Below are 22,583 nucleotides of genomic sequence, written 5' to 3'. Positions count from 1 at the left end.
CCAAGAAATACCTCATGAGTATATTGCAAGCATGATGCTATTCAAGCCACCCCCCTCCAACCACTATCACTGGCTACGCCAATGTGAGTGGAGGGATAGTCATGAATCCCTTTCATGTCTTAGGTGACATTAATTCGGTCGATCTGTGTTAATTTGCCTACTTTTGTATACAAATGGAATTAATTTGGTTGGAGTTTGGTGGTAGACTATAATATATATGTATTTAGACAAGTTTCCAGGACACTTATCACATCTGAAGAACCAACAAACCTATAGATTTGATATATGGATTCAATGGACAATTGAATTTAATAAGTGTCTTAAAAATCGGGTGTTTTATCAGAAAGCTATCAGAAAGAATGAATAAGGCCCGGTTGCACAAAAGCCGGTTAAATTTTAACCGTGATTAATTCCACAAGGAAGACTGGAATTCCAATGAGAGAAGGCTTTTTTGAAAGGCGGCTTCTCTGATTGGTTCTCTTGGAATTAACCACTATTAAAATTTAACCGGCTTTTGTTCAAACGGCATTATGAGTAGGTAAAGGAGAATGGCGGTGAAGAGGAGACAGTGATGGAGAAGAAATAGCAGGAGGAGGAGAAGAAGTTGAGCTTCAACCACATGCTAGTGCGTACACACTTCAGCGTCACGAACACGCGCATTTTGCTTTTCATCAGATGATGCTAAGCTTATTCTATCTGTATTCGTACAAGAATACATTTTGTGGCGCTCAAGTCTGTACACACCTTCACAAATCAAACTAATCAACAAGAAAAATACTGGCGGTAATTCATAGAAGAAAAGTGAATAAAAGTTGAATTCGTGAAAGAGAATATAGAGAGAAAGAGAGAATATAGAGAAGGAGAGAATGAATATAGAGAGAGAATATAGAGAGAGTGAGTGAATATTGAGAGAATGAGAGAATATATATAGAGAGAGAGAGAATATAGAGAGAAAAAGAGAATATTGAGAGAATGATAGAATGAATATAGAGAGAGAATATTGAGAGAATGAGTGAATACAGAGAAAAAGAGAGAATATAGAGAGAAAGAGAGAATATAGAGAGAAAGAGTGAATATAGAGAGAAAGAGAGAATATAGAGAGAAAAAGAGAATATTGAGAGAATATAGAGAGGAAGAGAGAATATAGAGAGGGAGAGAGAATATAGAGAGGGAGAGAGAATATAGAGAAAAAGAGAGAATATAAAGAGAAAAAGAGAATATTGAGAGAATGAGAGAATATAGAGAGAAAGAGAGAATTTAGAGAGAAGGAGAGAATGAGTGAATACAGAGAAAAAGAGAGAATAAAGAGAAAGAGAGAATATTGAGAGAATGAGAGAATATAGAGAGAAAGAGAGAATATAGAGAGAAAAAGATAATATTGAGAGAATGAGAGAATATAGAGAGAAAGAGAGAATATTGAGAGAATGACAGATAATTGAGAGAATGAGAGAATATGGAGAGAAAGAGAGAATAAAGAGAGAAAAAGAGAATATTGAGAGAATGAGAGAATATAGAGAGAAGGAGAGAATAAATATAGAGAGAATGAGTGAATACAGAGAAAAAAAGAGAATAAAGAGAAAGAGAGAATATAGATAGAAAGAGAGAATATAGAGAGAAAAAGAGAGAATAAAGAGAATGAGAGAATATAGAGATAAAGAGAGAATGAGAGAATATAGAGAGAAAAAGAGAATATTGAGAGAATGAGAGAATATAGAGAGAAAGAGAGAATAGAAAGAGAAAGAGTGGCGTCAAGCCATCAAGAGAGCTTGTCCGATAGAAATGAACTACGAAATAGAAATGCTTTTGGAAAGAATGATAAGGTGAAAGAATGTGATCAGTCAGCGGTATATAGTAGAAATACTAGTAGTGTATACATATAATAATATATGTAGAATGTAGTAGGCATACACTAGCTGAAGGTCACAATCTAGATTCGAGCAACCAACCTGAGCTTCTCTACTTTTAGGTGTGGTTCACTTCAATCTGACAGCATTGGATGCATGGGAAGAATTCCCTCTTACTAATGAGAAATGCTGACACTGTAAAGTTATTCTCACAATAGACGCAAGAGCTTCGCCTAAACGAGGGCTGATAAAAGTTGAGTTTCAAGGTAAACAGCGAAGATGCTGGTTCTAGCATCTGTAGCCTACTCACACAACAATAGAAACAATACACTATAATTTGGTTATATAGTGTGATTTACTATGAAATGTCACAGTTTGAAGTTTAAATTCAATCACTCTAATTTATTGGCTGCTGTTTCATCATCTATACTATTATAATGGAAAGAACTGGCTTATACACGTACGGGATAGGAAAATTATGTTTTCCTACAGTTACCTTGAAAAGTGGCCATTCCTGCACTGATTACAGAACGCAAAGAATCACTTTTCCGCTCTAGTGCGGGAAAAAAATTTTTCTGCACTCCAGATTTGCAACATGGCAACACAAAATAGTTGGTGGGTTATATGGAGGATTAGTGCACGAAAACAAAAATTAAGTTGGTAACAATGACTGTGGTTAGATTTAGATAATCATTTCAATGGCTACCCTACATTTATGATAAAATCCCAATCTAGAAATCCAAAACAAGAATAATGTTTATCTAAATCATAATTAAATAATAACTTCTCATCATTTAATAATAAATAATGTTTATTTTCTATTGACAGTAATAATTATTTCAACTCCAAGCAATGAGAAATGTAGCAAACACACATTTTGAAATTCGAATTTTCAGGTTAAATAATTACCGTTCGAAATCCATGTCAATAAGATTAATAAAATAACATTAGAATATACTACAATAAAATATTTTCTGTTGTCTATGTTATTTTATAAATATTTTTTAGTTTACTTATAGTATTTTTCGGTAATTCTAGTTAATCATAATTCTAAATATCTGAATACTGTTTTTAGCTGGATGAAACGAAGTTAGGTACGATTCTTCCCGCTAGGTCGCGTGCTTGTCGGTTCAGCCATTTTGCAGTCATCCCAACCAGCTGTTGGCGTGTATTTTGAATGAGATTTTTTTGTTTTATCTGTATTTTTTCTGATTCTTGAATGAATAAAAATGAGAACTTTGGCTGAGAATTTTTCAACTTCAATTGGATTATTAATTTTTAAATGAATTAAGGTTGCTATTAATGACAGCATCACACACACAAACATTTGATGGATTTCAGTCATCATTCTATCCATAATTACTCACTTTTCATATTCAATGGTAACTGTAGGAAAAATGTAATGTGAAATAAGTGCACAAAGTTCCTCTGCTGCACTCAAGAAGCCATTCTGCCCTCGCCTACGGCTCGGGCATAAACGTTTCTTTTGGTGCAGCAAGCTGTCACTTTGCTCACTAGTTGCACAAATAACTATTGACGCATCATCACATCTCAACTACCTGAACTGATCAACTTGTAATTTTGCATATAGATTCTTGATGTATTAACCGGGGATGGTTATAGGTCTATTTCCAATTCATCAAGATTTCATTACAAGTTTTGAGTTAGTCAAGTTTAAAAAGACCCTTGCGTAGCACGGGTTACCTGCTAGTTTGAAATAATACAGAACCCATTGGATAATAATGAAGATCAGTTTTGCTACAATTCGAATATAGTTCTACAAGTGATTTTTTGCACTTCTAGCATTAAATCTAGTTTTATATGAATGAAATGGATTCCAATCATTATGAATTTTATTTTTCAAAATAACAATGAACATTCATATTGGATTTCAGCTCTATTACAGATTTTGATATATCATTTGTGGCATGGATATGTTCATACATATTTCATGTTCATACATATTTCATGTTCATACATAGATTGTTCCTAGTCATCAAATAATTTAGTCAAAGTCTTTCTACCCAATATTTGTCTATCTATGATCAAAGTTGAGGTAATGAATTTTCGGTTATCTACTATGGTTATTGGCTATTATATGTTTGTAGTCATTTATTTAATCAGAATGACACAACTTTCAACATTCTTTAATTACACACTCAATTTACTATTCAAAACACACACAAATATTTTCCAAATTAAAAAAATACTACTAAATTGAATTAAATTAATTACAATAATGTTTGTATTCAGGTTGTCATCATTATTCGATCCTCTACGTATTGTGATTCTAGTAATCGTATTGGTCAAGAAAATGGAGTCTTTAGAGTGACGTAGAGATGCAGACTTTAGATGACGTGGTCATCAGTCATCAGCCAATGAGAGCTCGCTGTGGGCGTTGCCTTATGTGTACTCTTACGTGATTGGTCGAGAGAGTACTGTATACAGGATGTTTACGAACTCCCTACCAATCAAGGGCATTGTTCCTGGGTAAAAAAAATATCTAAATATCATATTTAAATTGTCTGGAAGTCTTTAGTTACTCATACAGCGGCCATTTTGCTTTTTTCACTTATTTTTTTCCAAATAATGGTTGAACATACGATATTGAAACTTTGCATGATCATTTATAACAACTGTTCGAAGCTACAAAAAAATTACGATAATTTTTCAAATTCATAAAACAAAATGGCGGCCATTTAAAATGTTGTTTCTCAAATAACTCAGAAACCGTTGGTTTTACAAAAACTTTACAATAATAAATTTTATCCGTGAATTTAATTGCCTATCGATTGGTACCAGATTTTTTAAGATTAGACTAATATTAACTGAGATATGGCAGCCTTAGTGAGAGGTGACCACTGAAAGTTTGTTGTAGTGCAAACCAAGGCATGCTGATAGAGTCGCCTCAATGATGCAACAATCTGTATTTGCATTTCATGTTAATTGTTAGCGGTTTTAAGTCAATTCAAACAATAAATTAATAACGTTACATAACCCTCTAACGGTGGGTCATCAACCACTAAAGCTGCCATATCTCAGTTAATATTGGTCCAATCTTAAAAAATCTGGTACCAATCGATAAGCAATTGAATTTACGGATATAATTTATTGATGTTTTTGTAAAATCAACGGTTTCTGAGTTATTTGAGAAACAGCATTTTAAATAACCGCCATTTTGTTTTATGAGTTTGAAAAATTATGTAATTTTTTGTAGCTTCGTCCAGTTGTTATAAATGATCGTGCAAAGTTTCAATTTCGTATGTTCGACCATTATTTGGTTGGAAGAACAATAATAAGTGAAAAAAGCAAAATGGCCGCTGTGTGAGTAACTGAAGACTTCCGAACAATTTAAATATGATATTTAGATATGTTTTTTACCCAGGAACAATGCCCTAGAGTGTTGGTAGGGAGTTCGTAGCACTGTGTATATCTCATCCTCCAATCCACTAATAGAATTTGAGAGAGGCGTAGCAAAATCTGACTTCTTACGAAAATGAACTTTGAAATGCATCTTTGATTTGAATTTGTAATACATCAATCTTATTAGATAAGATTTGATTCCTTATATGAAAAATAAATGGAATATTTTTATCTCATAGTGATATTCACCCAAGTACCAGCATTCCCCATATGTAGCATCAATGCCTCCCATTGAAACAATGTTGTTATGCATCAGTTCTCAGTACAGGAAGATGTACGGCCCCAGTACAAATAATGCATCTTCAAGAGAATGTTGAAAAAATTGCACCTTTAAACCATCTCCATTTCCGTAGCACATTGGGTGAGGTGAGAACTTTTGATCTGTCTTCTTCTTCTTTCAATCAGGGATTAGGCTATTGCCTGTTCCGACTCACATTCAGCTTGTAATTAGAATAAAAAAATAATAATAAATAAAATCTATAAATTAATAACATCAATATAATCTAATATATCTAATAAGCATCACTACAATCTACTGTTTTTATTTTATAATAAATATAATGATCATTGCCATCTTTTTCGTGGCCTGCCTATGTCTCTTTTGCCTACCGGTTTATACTTGAAAATTCTGTGAGGAAGCCATCAGCTGACATTCGTTCCAAATGCTCTTTCCATTGCTGACGAATAAGATGCAACTCTCTCATTCAGGCAGAAGATATTCAGCTCTTTCCGTATATCCTCATTCCTGATGTGATCTCTTCTGTCACAGCCCTTAGTTCAGCGAAGAAATCTCATCTCAGCTTCCTGCACTTTAATCTCCAGTGGCTTTGATGTTACCCACGATTCACTACCATAGAGTAGTAGTGGAGCTGCCATTGTCTTATAAAATTTCATTATCGTGCTTGTGGTAGCTTTTTTTCCCAATGTCCTATTTTTGATATGTCCATCCCGTAACTTACCCAAACAGAGCTGCAGTGTCAAAAATTGTGTACCATCAGATATTTACCCCTAAAACCTTCCTTTGACTGGGGCACTGGATCATTTGTTTAGTCACAAAGTGATAACTAATAACACCGTAGGGCTGGAGAACTCACTCATGAACTATTGTACTGATTTTGAAATCTGCAACTTGTAGTTATTATTGAACGAGCATAGTGAGTTCCTACTTATGACGAGATACTCGAGTAATTGTCCGTTTATGGGTTTGTCTGTTCGACGATTACTCTCAAATAACTTCAAATTTTCAACACAATATATTCCTCGAACCATTTCACAGATCAAGTTCGACAATGGAATAGACTCACTTCCCGGCTTTTTTGAGGATATAACAGGATACGCATTTTTATCGATTTTGAGTGCATGAAAAAACATTTGTAGAGACTAATCATCCACCTGGCCCCTGATGCATGAGAAAATACAAGCTAATATCATAGAGAAACGATAGCATAAGTAGATATCCCATGGTATAGGACGTTTATGTCGCAACTTTTACTGTTATCCCAAGCCGATAGTTCACGTGGTTTTTCCTATGCAGCTGTGTGACGCTGGTAGTCTCTCAAATTGTGCCGTTCATACACTATTACCCCAACAAAACAGTAAAAATTGACAATAATCGACAGTAATCGGCTTGAGATAACAGTAAAAGTTGCGACATAAATTCCCTATACCATGGGATATCTACTTACGCTATTGTTTCTCTATGCTAATATTCTAGTAATTTTCGACTCTAATAGCAAGTTGGCTGGAATTGTACTAATATTATTAGTTTGTATTTTCTCATACAATAGGCCCCTGGCTGCTGATGTGCTGATTTTAAATTATCATACAGACTGTCCTTTATGCGTCGACACGTGATTTCAGCAGTCTCTTTTGAATTTTAATTCTACAGTAACTCTTTCACCCATATAGTTTACTCCATAATCAGTTATCACTACGTGACTAAACAAAAAAAAAATAGTCTAGTTAATGCAAGGAAATATTTGGGTAAATAAGTATACACCCAAATAATTAGGAAATAACTTGGGTGAATAGGTCAGAATCGAAGTTGAAGACAGAGCTGATTTCACAAATCGTTGGCAGTTATCTGGATGATGAGTCACAACCGTATTTTTCTTATGCACTACTTGTAATGTTTTCTGTTATATTATCCTCAAAAAGGACGAAGGTGTGAGTGAGTCGTTTTGTTGGCCAACTTAATCTGTATAATGGCTCAAAGAGTATGTGTGTTGAAAATTTAAAGTTGATCGAAGCATCTAATTTGAAGTTGACAAAAGCAAACGAAAATAATCGTCGAACAAACAAACACACAAATAAACAACGACTTTATGCTCTGGTTACCAGTAACAACTCAGTACGCTCGCTCAATAAGTCATCACTATCAAGTTGTCTTGAGTGATAATAAGTTCACTACCAATTCAAGTAATAAGTATTGTTACGGATTTCCACTCTTTAAAACCAAGTTATTGTGGGTTCTAGAACTATAGAATGAGCTGTCAATCATCAGCCACCCTTTTGTCCCATTCCGGCTCTGCAAGACCCAGCTCTCATCACTCTGTCTCCTTCTATTTGTTTCCATCTCTGTTCCTCCTTCATACAACTCACGAACATGTGTGAAATCCCATATACAGTATATAACACATATAACAGTAAAGTTATATAGCATATATAACAGTATATTACTATGATCGAACAATTAGTGCAGCGACCCGGGTCACAATACATTAAAATTCACCTATATAGAGAGATCCACTTCAAACTGTCACCAATCCTCATAATAAACATCAATGAATCCCATTCAATCAACGCTGGAAGTTTCCTATGGTAAGATTCATCTCACATTGTTATCATTATTCCTTATGGATAACACTAGTGACCCCCTGGGTTAGAGAACTCGCTCAAGAACTGTTGTATTGTAATCTTTGAAACCCGCAACGTTTAATTATACAGAGTTGGTGGAAACGTATTATGGAAACAGCCAAATATTTCTTTTACAAGAATAATTAGAGGATCATAGAGGATCCTATATTTGAAATTAAAAATTACTCTTCAAAAACTACTCTGACACTTCAACATCTTTGTCACTCATATGAATTCAAATTCATTTTTTCAAATGAGAAGGTGGTCATGTGATACATGATTTCAATACATAGTTCCAAGAGAAAATGAATGGCGAAAACCGCACATTGATATCCCCAACCTGCATTAGGTGATTTGTTGATGTAAAAGTTGTGAATTATGTTGTATATTAACCAGCTGAAATCATGTGTTAGCGTATGAAGGTCTGTCTGTGTGATAGCTTCCAAAAAGCATCAGCTGATGTTATGAATGAATGGAAAAACTGTAGTAATTGCATGCAATGAATTCTTTAGCTGACTAAATGATAAATCACAACAATTATTTTTATCTCATGCACTTTCAATGTTATTTTTATATCCTGAAAAAGGACGAAGGAGTGAGTAAATTTTTGTTCAACGAACTTGACATGTAAAAAGGTTTGAAGAATACAATACGTATTCAAAATTTGATGCTGATTTATCAATTCTCTCGAAAGTTGTTGTAGAACATTCAAACAAACGGACGACTTTTACGCTCTATTGAAACGCTCGTTCAATAAAAGATTCTCATTCAACAAATGCTGACCAGTGAGTATAGAATGTAACAAAATGGAATGTTACATTCCATATTGCACTGATGCTGACAGATTAGATGAGAATCTGACTACAGTGACTAATGCTTGCTCTGCACACCTGGTGATCATTTAAGAGCCTTAACCGGCGCCATCTTGTATTTGGGTCAAGTTCTAACTTCTCGTGAGTAAGAAGTTGTCAGCAACTGGCCCCAGTGTCTGCCGCTAGACTTCTAGTCACCTTGACAGTCCTTTTGTGGTCAAAAAACAGAACCGCGCTACAATCTCCAGATTCATTTAAATCTGTCAGCGTTGGAGGCTGTGCTACAATCTTTAACACACTGCACTGTAACAATACTGAAATTCACTTTGAACTGTCAGTATTGAATGTTCGGTAAGCATTGTTGCCCGAGCGTTAGCGAGTTCTTATTTTTGACTTACTGAAGGCGAAAGTCGTTGTCCATCTGTTCGTATGCTCTACAATAACTTCAGAAAGAATTGATCAATCGTCTTCACATTTTGAACACTTATTCTTCAAACCTTTCTACAAGTCAAGTCTGCTGTTGGTCAACAAAATTTACTCACTCCTTCGCCCTATTCCAGGATATAGTAAACAACATTGAAAGTGCATAAGAAAAAAATTGTTGTGCTTTAGTCAGCTGAAGAATTCATTGCGTGCAATTGCAACAGTTTTTCCATTAATTCATTCAATATCGGGGCACTGAGCTTCGCTCGTTATTTTTATTTATTACAAATACAAATAGATTCTATTTCCATTAATATACAAATAAACAATCAATAAAATGTACATAATATTCAAAAATACAATATATGAAATATACTACAAATATAAATGAATAGATTACATTTTTTCGGAAATTATCCTACTCAACTATGGGAAACCCATGTTCTAGAGCAGGTGTAGTTGTAATACAATCAAATTTAGAGTGGGGGTGCAAATACATTAGGTAAGTGAGCTCACATATTGTTCGAAATTATGTTTTCTATATTATGTCTTCCAGTCAACGGCGCATTTAAATTTTCTTGAGTTTTCTATTATCTTGATGTGTACAGGATGTAAATTGTGGAATTTTGGTGCTAGGTGGTTGAAGTGTCGTTGATATAATAATGCCTTCCTAGTAATAAAAAGGTTTCTGTATCTTGTGTTATGATTGTGGTTCCTATGTTGGAAGCTTTCCGGGTTTTTGTGTAGTCTGCAAATAATTTCCAAGGAGTAGAGCTGTCTTATGTCCATCACACAAAACTCATTGTAGAGCTGGTCTGACGGATAACGGAGTGGCCTCTGCTTGATGATCTTCATTATTAGTTTTTGCACTTTTAAGAGGGGGTCAAGGTGCACGTAGTTTGTTCCCCCCATCCTACAATCGCTTAGGTAAGCAGAGACTGAACTAAGGAATAGTAGACCATCTTCATGAACTTCTCATCAATCAATGTTCACAGCATTTTAAACTTGTAAATGATCTTTCCCAGCTTCTTGCAGAGGTTATCTATATGATTATTGACAAACAGAAGACAATTCTTTAAAATGATCGTGTTTATATTTTACAACTGGCTATATGTCAGCTAATGCATTTTGGGGATGAGATATTTTGATTTTCCACAGACCGAGTGCGTCTCATTCACTTTTTTACATCCACAGACGACGAAAGTCTCAGCTGTTTTTCCAAGGATGAATTATCCTTTTTATGTAGTTCAGCGAGTTTTCCCAGGGATGAGACCTAGTGCAATCGAATTTTTATATCATAAACCTACTATGTTCCAAATCTCGTGAAAATCGTTAGGGCCGTTTTCGAGATCCGTTGGACATAAATAAATATAAATAACCAAATATAGAAATATATACAGAAATTGCAATATAATAGGATAACATCAGATTAGGCTATTTGGAAGTTATCATACAGATAGATCTTCATACCCCGACACATGATTTCAGCTGGTTAATATACAACATAATTCACAACTTTTACATCAACAAACTAATGCAGGTTGGGGATATCAATGTGCGGTTATCGATAAAAATGTTCTATGATACCGTACTTTTATCCAAAATGGCGGCTGAATGAAGTTTTTGTTTTTTAGGAAATGAGGGGTTGAAACTCAAATATTTTGAATGTAAACACCCATTGTTTGATTCATCATTTCAAAGGCCTTATCAAAACGAGAAAGATGACATCAATTAAAATGTTCTATGATAATTTTATCCAAAATGGCGGCGGATTGAACTTTATCAATTATTTCTTTAAAAACTAAAACTTCAATCAGCCGCCATTTTGAATAAAATGATCATAGAACATTTCTATTGATGTCATCTTTTTCGTTTTGAAACGACCTTTAGAATGATGTGGGTATCACACAATGGGTCAAAATATTTGAGTTACAGCCCCTCATTTCCTTGAAAACTAGAACTTCTAAAACTAAAACTGAAACTTCTACTAACTATACTATACTTTTTAACTACTTCTATACTCACTCACTATACAACTCGGTTATTAAAAAGTAATGATGAAAAATCACATATCATGTGAAAGTACAATTAATTCTGAACAATATTCCTCGGAAATGTTGTATTTCAGTTTGAGGGGGGAGGGGTTGAATAGGAATACTCGCAAAATAGGGAATCATGTCTTATAGCCGAAATATAAATTTTCCATTGCAACAACTTTTTAAGGCCTTCCTAACCAATCAAATCAATATTTTGAATCACAACTTATGGGTTATACCAGGGTTGTGTTCTATGAGAATTACTCATTATTACGCGACCTCCTTGTTCTCACTTTTGAACAACTAAATTACGACATAGCAGTCAGGTATTCATAAATAAAAGCTATTAGCTCCTACTCACATTAGTGTTCTGTTCCTTCTACTCCTTGTTTTGTGCTCACCTCAACCCCTAAACCCTTCTACCATTATGCACTCTACCTTTACATGCACTCTCACCATAACCAAATTTTTAACAATACAATAGATCATAGATACCCCACCAGAGCATCACATATAAACAATATACAGACTCCAAGATCAAATAAAACATATTCAACAACTAATATTCAGTACCTGTCACACATAATACTTAGAAACTATCTTAGACTATCTTAAAACTTTTCAAAATTACAGATCAGGCCAGTATAAGCGACTTGTTGAGAAGTGGTTAATTATAAGTGACCAAGAGGAGTCTGAACGCGTGCTTCTCTCTGAATATAGGTAGGGAATGTGGATCTTGTCTGTGGTCCTTCGAAATCCAAGTCCCATAGTGCTTATTATTTTTTTTTTTTCTAGCCAGTGTAGTTTACTGTTATAGTATTACATGTTTTTGATTGGATTGTCCATCGTCATCACCATATTTCATTTTAAGTTTGGAAAATTCTTTATAACTTGGTATTTAATTGCATTGCTATAGTGTATCTACCTTTTAGTTTTACTAACTTTTAGTCATTAATTATAACTGGCTGTTTCTGCAGCCAATTATTTGTTTTCTTCCTATAATATCGACATTTACTCATATCATTTTTTAATCTGTATTTTTCTCAATTTAGTTTAATATAATATCAATTTTCATAATTTAGTTTATCGATTTTAAATTCAGCGAATTACGCCAGGCCCTCACAAACACAGGCTTAAGCCTACATGTGAGTCTCTCATAACGTAAGGGTATATATAAATGTACTATAACTGTACTGTATTATTTGTAAATTGTGAGAAAAAAAATTGATTTGATTTGATTATTATGTAGGGTTGTTGGTTGATTCCTAGCCTAGTAATGTGTTCGTTGTCTTACAATTTCTAGGCACGTTGATTGGTCATAGATAATATTAGTATGTTCGTAGAGCTCAATCCATTTGTTTGAAAAAATGAAGAAATTGGAGAACTGCTCTCGCCAGTTCTTTGACAGAAAACAATGTTTTGAGGCGGATATAAGGCAACTGAGCTTTAGAGGATGGCATATCAATGTCCATTTTTCGGAAAAAACATTCAAAGTATCCCTCCCAGTAACTCTCTACCAAAGACGAGAGATAAAAAAAAGAGAGAGAGAGAGTGAGAGGGAGTGAGAGAGAAAGATAAGATTAGATTCGAGTTCTTTATCCATGTAATTTACAAATTACAATATATTCTTGCTTGAACACCGATATCTACAATAAATGATATAGTGAGGTCCACATTATAATGGCAGTGTACGATTGACAATACTGTTGCTGTCCTTTTCTATCATACAACAAAACAGATAGCACCATAATCTCTCTCTCGCTTTGCAATGTTGTCCATTTGCCAGAATATTTCATATTTACTTTTGACAGTGACTGTACAAAACTGAACAAACCATATTTTCAGCCGCTATTTTTTTCTTCATTCTATCAAAATACTTGAGTACACAAGTCGTATAATTGGTTTAAAATGTATTTTTGAAACAATGAAATAATTTTTAAACATTACCTTATGAGAAACACGAATACCTGAAATGACATTTTAAAAGTTGATAACTAACCATCCTAGACTTCATCCATGCTTAAGTTAGCCTACCCGTATAGGTTAGATCTACTCGTACCGGTATAAATAATATTGAAAAGTTATTTCAGAATTAATCCATTCAAATTACTTATTTTTAAATAGGATTTCTTTTTTCTATTATTTTTAAAGGAAATTGAAATAGAATACCTACCAAATAACTCAATTTCTGTTGTTTTGAAATTCAGATTGTCGTATCACAGCTTTTTAAATTAGCCGCCATTTCAGGTTTGTATAAAAATAAAAATCTGATCTCAGTCATGAAAGCAAATTTTTGAATCAAATTATGAAAAAATATATTTTCTCGATCAATTTGACATTAAATTGATTATTTTATCAAGGAAATGATAACTATTATTAGATTAAATTTAATGGGATGAATTGAGTAACAGTTGTGTACAGTCAGTGGCAAAATGGAGAGACTTGGCAACGTTTTTCTCCTATCTTTATTCACTGCCATTATAACGTGGACCTCACTATAGTATAGCTTATGGCTTATTCGACGATTTTGCCAATCAAAAAAAGTATTAATCTGAATGGAGATTGAATGCAATATCGATAATATAATATTGGAATGTCACTACATAAATCGGCGGTGTTTGTCGACTCTTGGACAAGGATAGGAAATATACTATCCTTCCCATCAACATATGACCGGAGGAGAGAGAGAGATAAATAGATAGATAGAGAGAGATAGATAGGCTGCCTTTATTTTAACCTGGAGGGCGAAGTTAGGGCGCAGCCGGCCCTCTCTCCCACTTAACCCTACTATACAATTCTAATGCATCTACATCACAACATTTAAGGAAATAATCTCTTAAACAAAATAATATATGATTAAGAAAATATAAATCTATAATTGAAAAAAAAAAACAAAAAACAATTTCATTTAATTTAGTAGAATATATTTTAGACTGAAAAAAATTTAAAAAAGTTAGAAGATAGTTTTAGAAAAAAAAAGTTTTTTTCGAAAAAGAAACAATAAAATTTCACGCAAACACACACCATTCGCACACGCAAACACACACCTCCTCATCCTATGCCCCGATCGCCCTCCCTCAGCCACGCCAAGACCTCCGCGCCGAACAGTGTCCGCCTTTCCACACTCCTCAAAGAGAGAGAGAGAGAGAGAGAGAGAGAGAGAGAGAGAGAGAAATATATATATATATATATATATATATATATATATATATATATAGAGAGAGAGAGAGAGAGAGAGAGAGAGAGAGAGAGAGAGAGTGAAAGAGTGAGACAGATAGATAGCTTGATTGATCGAATTAATTCATTGTTTCAGATTACAATATATACAGTCGTATACGCAGATAAATAGCTTAAAACAAAGCATATTTTTAGTAAAATAGAAAAACAAGTGAGCATGAATTCGAGAATATTGAACAATACACGATAAAATGCAATAATTGGAAACTACTATGATAAAATATAGTCAGTATTGGCGGAGGTTTGAACAGCTTGGAAGAGAGAGGCAGAGAGAAAGAGAGAGAGTGGGAATGAGAGAGTGTGTGAGAGAGCGGAGTATGATTGGCCTTCCTCAGAATGTGATGATAATAATATTAGTTGCCATGAAAAGTAAGCAACTGGCTGTGGATTTGTAGCGCGGCCTTATAAGGAAGAAATACAGACCCAGACTTGACTTTCTGTGTTAGGATGTTGCCTCCAATTCTCCTATTACTCAACATCAACATCAACATCAAATAGGAAAACGGCAAACAGTACAATGTTGTACACTCACTGGGACTGAAATAGTGTAAAATACGGGGTATCAAATCGGAAAAGTTACAAGAATATTATAGTTTTTCCCTCATCCTAACTTATTGAAACCACTGAATTTATGTCAGAACACACTGTTTTGTAATTGAGTAAGTAATATGTAATCAGAGAATTAACTGATATTCTAGGGAAAGCATTTTGAACAGAGAGAATGTGAGATGGATAGATAAATAGACAGAGAGAGAGAGAGAGAGAGAGAGAGAAAGAGGATGAGAGGGAAAATAAAGAGAGAAAAAGTGAGTGTGTGAGAGAGAGAGAATAAACATTACAGTAAATGGAATACAAATGTGAAGCTCAATGATAAGATAGAGTTTTAAGTTTTAAATAATGAAGTTCAGACACCTTTATCTAAAAATTTTATAGGTATGAGTTAACGTTTTGTTAACTATTAGTGGTGTAGAGTGTATCATTAGCTTAGAATGACTTTTTTATTTATGTTGACGTGGCGAAGTTTGGACAATATTGTCCACTCTACTACTTAACCACGAGCTTCTGAGAATCAGTGAACTCTATATAACAGTATAGAGTTCACTGCTGAGAATACGTCTTCAATAGTCAGATTTATTCAGACTTCAAATTCAGACTCACAAGCTAGTTAAAAAAAAATCGTATGGCTTTGTTGGTGGGGATTCCCTTGCGGGAAGATTCCACCTCACCTAAATATATAATTAAAACTTTCAATGGGCCTTACCACTGTCATACCAGGTCAGCCAGGACCGACAGTTTAACGAGCCCATCCGATAACACGGGAGTGACCTGATCAAAAACTTGATGGGCAAGTTTGTATGCTTTACATTAACACAATGTCTGTAGTATAGCTTAGTGAGATTCACTTGAATCTGTCAGCATGTCTTATGAGTAACATGAATGATTTCCATTAAACTAATGCTGGTATTTTGGAACACTCCCATCCAAGCAATGCATTCCGGCATTCTTCAACAGAAAACAACTAACTACTGTTGAACATACTTTCGTTGAATCATTGCTACCGAGAGAAAGATTCATAAATTATTATTATTGAAAGAGCGTCAGCGAGTTCTCGCTTTTGACTTACTGAAGATCAAAGTCGTTGTCCGTCTGTTTGTATGTTCTACAATAACTTTAGAAAGAATTGATCAGTCAGCTTCAAATTTTGAACAAGTATTCTTCGAACCTTTTTACAGGTCAAGTTCGTTGGACAACAAAATTGACTTACTCCTTCGTCCTGTTTCAGGATGTAAAAATAACATTGAAAGTGTCAAAGTTGTTGAAGCGACAGAGTAATATTTCATTTCAAATAGGATCCCCCCACCCCAATGGAACCGACTGTCAAATTATTCTTGTGAGAGAAATAATCAGCTGTTTCCATGAGTTTCACCAACTCTCTATAATTAAAAGTTGCGGGTTTCAAAGATTACAATACAGCAGTTCTTGAGCGAGTTCTCCAACCCAGGGAGTCACTAGTATAACAAGGAGTCACTAGTATATGACATGTCTTAATCTTCTGTACATCCAATATTATTAAGCGAGCAACTTCTGTTTATATTTTTAGATGTTTAGATGTTTAGATGTTTAGATGTTTAGATGTTTAGATGTTTAGATGTTTAGATGTTTAAATGTTTATATGTTTGTATTTCACCGGATCTCGAAAACGGCTATAGCGACTCACGAAATTCAGAACATAGTAGGTTTATAATATAAAGATTCGATTGCACTTGTTCTCATCCCTGGGAAAACTTGCTGAAGGACATCAAAAGGATAATTATTATTCATCCTTGGAAAAACAGCTGATAATTTATTATCTCGTCGTCTGTGAGTTATGACTCAGCTGTTTAACTTTTGTAATCATTCAATCAGGTACTTAGTGCCGGTTGCAAAAAAACTGGGTTATTTTCAATCTTGATTAATTCCAGTAGATCCATCTTTTTGAAATGGTCTTCTCTGATTTGGTTCACGTGAAGTTAATCAGGATTCAAATTTAACCGGCTTTTGTGCAACTGGGCCTTTGTGAGGAAAATTTTCGCATTCCTCTGGGAATCAATCTCAATTTACTGTGATTAGATAAAACATTTCAAACATTGAAACATTATAGTTTTTTCTTTCGTAATAAATTTTTCATGCTTTTGTACTCGAGAGCGAAGCTCGGTCCCCGATATTAGTATTAATGTGAGCATTCCATTTTAGATGACATTTGAACATTGCGCAAACATACAAAGCTAAGAATCTTAGTTTGAAAATAATAAATTAGAATCGGAATTTTTAGGGTTGAAACAAATTTTGAACCCTCAGAAATCACCCTCGGATTTGAAACATCCTCAAAGTTTCTTATGCGTCATAGTCAGTGTTTCACTTTCTAATTGAACGAGCGACAGCGAGTTCTCACTTTTGATTTACTAAAGGCCAAAGTCGTTGTCCGTCTGTTTGTATGTTCTACAATAACTTTAGAAAGAATTGATCAATAAGATTCAAATCTTGAACACGTATTCTTCGAATCGTTATCACAGGTCAAGTTCGTTGGACAACAAAATTGACTTAGGCTACTCCCTTGTTCCTTTTCGGAATACAAAAATAACATTAAAATTGCCTAAGGAATATTTTGTGATTTATCATTTGTCAGCTGAAGAATTCATTGCATGCAATTACAAAAGTATTTCCATTCATTCATTCATTCATAACATCAGCTGATGCTTCTTGGAAGCTATCACTATGTAACCTACTGTCAAATTATTCTTTTAAGATAGATAGATTCTTTTATTCATTTTCACCAACTCTGTATAATTTAAAGTTGCGAGTTTCAAAGATTACAATACAACAGTTCATGCGCGAGCTCTCTAACCCAGGGGTTCACTACTGTAATTATTGTCGAAAAATGATAATAACATAATTCTGGTTCTTAATTTATTGATGTAATCAATCGTTCAAAAAATACCTGAAAAATTGATGATTCAGGACATCATACTGTCAATAAACGAAATACTAGTATCTTTCACGATTGCGATACCCTTTAAAACAGTAGGTTCCCCTGATCACCTAGATTCACTTCAAACTATCAGCATAGATTGTATGAGAATCATTGATGTTAACCACAAGTAATTCTGACAGTTCAAAGTGACTCTCACTATAGATAACTACCATAGAACAGCTACACCTACTTCTTCAAAATTTGAATTCCATGTGAAAAACTTGATAAATAAGTGAGTTCCACTACATAAAGAATTGGTAGCTATGTGGTATAATTATTTATATCTAGCAGGAAACCCTTGCTCCACAGGGGTCTATTTCAAAACCTGGCAAACTGAAAACTTGACGTAATGAAATCTTGAAGAATTGAAAATAGGCCTATAACCATCCTCGGTTAATTAAGAATCTGCAAAAAAATTTCAAGTTAATCAGTATAGTAGAGGATGCGTCAAACATAATTATTCTATTTTTTCTTTAGTGCTTCTTTTAATATAAATAGAATATTAATATTTTTTGAAAATGCCAATAATGTCCGAGACATGTTGTGATAAAATAATTTAAAAGGGTACTAAGATTGATATTTTATTTATAATTATTTTCCTATCCCGTAAGGGTATAAACCAGTTCTTTCCCTTATATATTCCTTGAAGAAGGAAACTGCATAGACTGCGTGAATGGAAGATGCGTGGAGTATCTTAAGTCATTTAGCAGTGTCAAGAAAAAAATCAGTTTGAAAGGGAATACTGGAGACTGTACAATCCAAATAAGGTGAAATACTGCAGTAGGAGTAATATGGATTGAATAAGTTTGAATTGAATCTATAGTATAGATAATAAATTACTCATACAAGGGAAGAGTATAGTGGTAATTCATCAAATATAGGACTGAAAAAAGGGAATAGTGAAGACTGTACAATCCAAATAAGGTGAAATACTGCAGTAGGAGTAATATGGATTGAATACGTTTGAATTGAATCTATAGTATAGATAATAAATCACTCATACAAGGAAAGAGTATAGTGGTAATTCATCAAATATAGGACTGAAAAAAGTGGGTTTCAAACTGAATAAATACCTCAATATTCTGTAAAATCAGACTATACCAACGTGAGATTTACTGTCAAGGATTAGCATTGCTTCAATGGGAAAAGCTTGTGTATTTATAATCAATGATTACAGTTATGAATGGAGAAACAAGTGATTGATAAAATAGGACTGAAACTTTGAAAATACATGAAATTAAGCAAGATAAATTGTGAAAAATCTAACGACACTATATAGTGAGAATATCTTTCAACTAAACTTAAAAAAATATTTGAATGGGTAGTATTGATGAAATTTGAAAGTTATACTATAAGTTGGAAGTGAGCTGTACTAATACACAATGTATACTATAGATTAATATATTATAGTTTATTATGTATAATACAGATTAATATGTAACATAATCTATACTATAATAAAGGAAAGAGGTGGTTTATACACGTATGGGATAGGAAAATTATATTTGACGTATCATCACGTCTGCACTACTGAACTGATTAACTAGAAATTCTATATATAAATTTTTTATCAACCGAGGATAGTTATAGGCCTTTTTTCAATTCTTCATTATTTAATCACGTCAAGTTTTCAGTTTGTCAAGTTTTAAAATAGACCCTTGCAGAGCATGACTTAGCACCTGCTAATAGAAAATAAATGAATCTAATCTGATTTGATTAGTGGTGAACGAAGACAGTGCATATGGTTCGTACTGATATTATGAATTGAATAACTGATTTCAGAAAATTGGAGAAATACCTAACAAAATGAGCAAAACGAAAACATTATCTAAAAACAAGCGAAAGAATGTAAAAATCAGGTTGTACGTACCTTAAAACAAGAGAGATCACACACACAAGTTTTTTGAGCCCGTAAGATGTAAAATTTCGCGTTCTCGGGAGAGCGATTTAGTTACAACGAGCGCGTAACACAGACTGAAAGAATTGGAAGACCGCACTATCACTTTACCATTTCCAAAGCTGGTAACGTGTGACGTCATAAGAGGCTGAGCACTCAGCTGGCGACAGCACGGCGAGTTCTTATGCTTTAAATACAGCATGAAGTGTGAAGTTGAACGAAAAAAGATGTAATGGAATACAGTAGTAAATACTAATATATTAAGCGATCAATTTCTGTAAATATTTGGTTATTTATAATTATGGTTATATGGTTATTTATTTATGTCCAACGGATCTCGAAAACGGCTCTAACGATTTTCACGAAATTTCGAACATAGTAGGTTTATGATATAAAAATTCGATTGCACTAGGTCTCATCCCTGGGAAAACTTGCTGAAGGACATGAAAAGGATAATAATTATTCATCCTTGAAGAAACATGATAATTTCGTCGTCTGTCGATAACAGAAAATGCATGTGCCTCTGTGGGAGAGAGACAGAATTATGTTCAGCTGTGTAATAAATCAGCTCATCTCACGAGAAATATTATCTAGAAATTTTAATCGACTTGATCAGAATAATCTGATTTGTTGACATGACATGTTATCATTCTTCATTAGAGTATATCATAATTTTCAAAGTTAATCATTATTTTACAGTTTTAAGTGATTGGTGAGTGTTATTTTGTTATTCAATTTGGTTTGTAAACAATCTAAATTAGATATTTTCTAATTTTTTGAGCTAGAGGTAAAGATGGGCAAGAAGTGAAGAGAAAAGACAGAAAATAATTAGAAGAAGATAGAGAAGTAGTAATGGAAGTTCTTTTTTCTCCACGGTGTGTTCGTATTAACCAATAGCAAGAGCCGGATTTGCGATGTTCCACTGTACACAACTCTGTGGGAAAGTACTAAGTACAGAGATTAGAACTCTCAGGAAAAAAGTGTGAAATCAATTCTTTTAATAATTTGTATAAATTAAGTTGAGACTTGGCCCTCCATCTGAAAAAATAACAGCGTTGCCGAATTGTGTAAAATTGTTACTTTCTCAAATTTCTAATTTAACCACAAAATTTTATGTAGAATATCATCCAATAATGCTTAAAAAGTTCCAGTGGTGAATGGTTAAAAAGAAATCTTTTTTTTTGATGAAATTGAATTATGAAAATATTTAAATAATAAAAATAAGGTATTTTTTAGACTTAAAATTGTGTGTAAAGCAACAAACTCTACAAACTTGAACTCTACAAAGCCTCTTGACTTTTTATACTGAATTAAGGTTGAAAGCAGTTTTGGGCGAATGCCTGTTGTTTATACCTGAATAGTCTCTATTGTCTATGAATAAATAAATAAAATAACGGGAAGAATCTCTGCTTTCTAATGATGTCCTGATATTTTTAAGCCGACCTATTGTTATTTTTAATAATTAATGATTATGTCGAGACATTGCGAGCAGAAAACATAAAATTTCCAAAATTGCAAATAGTCTCAAATATAGGAGGTTATTAATACAAATGTTCTTTTCGAATGCGTCTAATGTATGGGGAAACTCGCTGAATTTCCTTTATTGAATGGATTAATTAATGCGTCAAACAGCAACAGATCTAGAGCTTTCCATTGTTTGTTAAAAACAAGACAGAGTGCCGGTTGCACAGAAGCCGGTTAAACCTTAACCCTGATCAATTTCATGATAACCAATCAGAGAAGCCAAAGGTCTTCTCTGATTGGTTCTCGTGGATTTACTCAAGATAAAAATTTTACCGATTTTAGTGCAATCGGGTTAGAGAGTGTGAGCGAGTGAAAAAATATTATTACATCACATCTGTTAAGTTACCAAATTTGGCGACGTTATTATTTGAAAAAAAAGCATGAATCGAGAATGAAAGAATATGCACAAAGAGCCGGGTGAGAAAAAAGCAATGCAAATTTGAATTGATCTTTCAAAACGTACAATAGGTGAAAGTTTGTAATGAAATTCCACCTTCTAACGAAGGTGAAATACTATAATCTATTTCTCCAATTTCTGTTGTATTGATATCACCAGCTGCTCAAGAGAACGCAGTCATAAGAAACAAATACTGTTGTTACATATTTCAAAATCTATAAAACTAAATTGTGAAAAAACATAAAGATGCGAACAGACTTATGCGCCAGGAACACGCGCATTCCACTTTTCATCAGCTGATGCTGTTCTTATAACATCTGTATTCTACTGTTAAGTACAAATATATATATATTATAATAAGCATAGCATCAGCTGATGAATAATGAAATTCACGTGTTTGTGACGCATAAGTCTGTATGCACCTTAATATATCATCAGCTGCTTCAACTTCCTTTGCATGAATCGACCTTCTCATTACATTCAACTACTTATGATATTAATTATCATAAAACAAAAATTCAAATTAAATTGATGTTGCTTTGCTTTGCTTTGCTACTCTGTTATAGTTCTGACACTGTGTTACTTGTAAATATTTGAAAAACACTTACTTTTCTTGGAGTATT

General features: G+C 33.7%; 1 protein-coding gene across 9 annotated transcripts in view; it reads right to left on the bottom strand.

Moving 5' to 3' along the window:
- Positions 1–20,204, bottom strand: part of LOC111054303 (tropomyosin) — a 134,217-nt gene extending 114,013 nt beyond the window's left edge. For 6 of the 9 annotated variants that reach the window (XM_022341299.2, XM_039435659.1, XM_022341300.2 and 3 more), the window contains exon 1: positions 20,013–20,157. The gene's annotated coding sequence lies outside the window, so the exon portion shown is untranslated. Of the gene's footprint in view, positions 1–20,012 lie in introns of all 9 variants that reach the window. The other 3 variants (XM_039435660.1, XM_022341297.2, XM_039435657.1) reach the window with 2 other exon arrangements.
- Positions 20,205–22,583: the final 2,379 nt, after the last annotated feature.

Source organism: Nilaparvata lugens, chromosome 9, assembly GCF_014356525.2.
Source record: "Nilaparvata lugens isolate BPH chromosome 9, ASM1435652v1, whole genome shotgun sequence".
Classification (NCBI taxonomy): Eukaryota; Metazoa; Arthropoda; class Insecta; order Hemiptera; family Delphacidae; genus Nilaparvata; species Nilaparvata lugens.
Note: the sequence above shows the minus strand (reverse complement) of the source record. Positions and strands in the feature narration are given on the sequence as shown.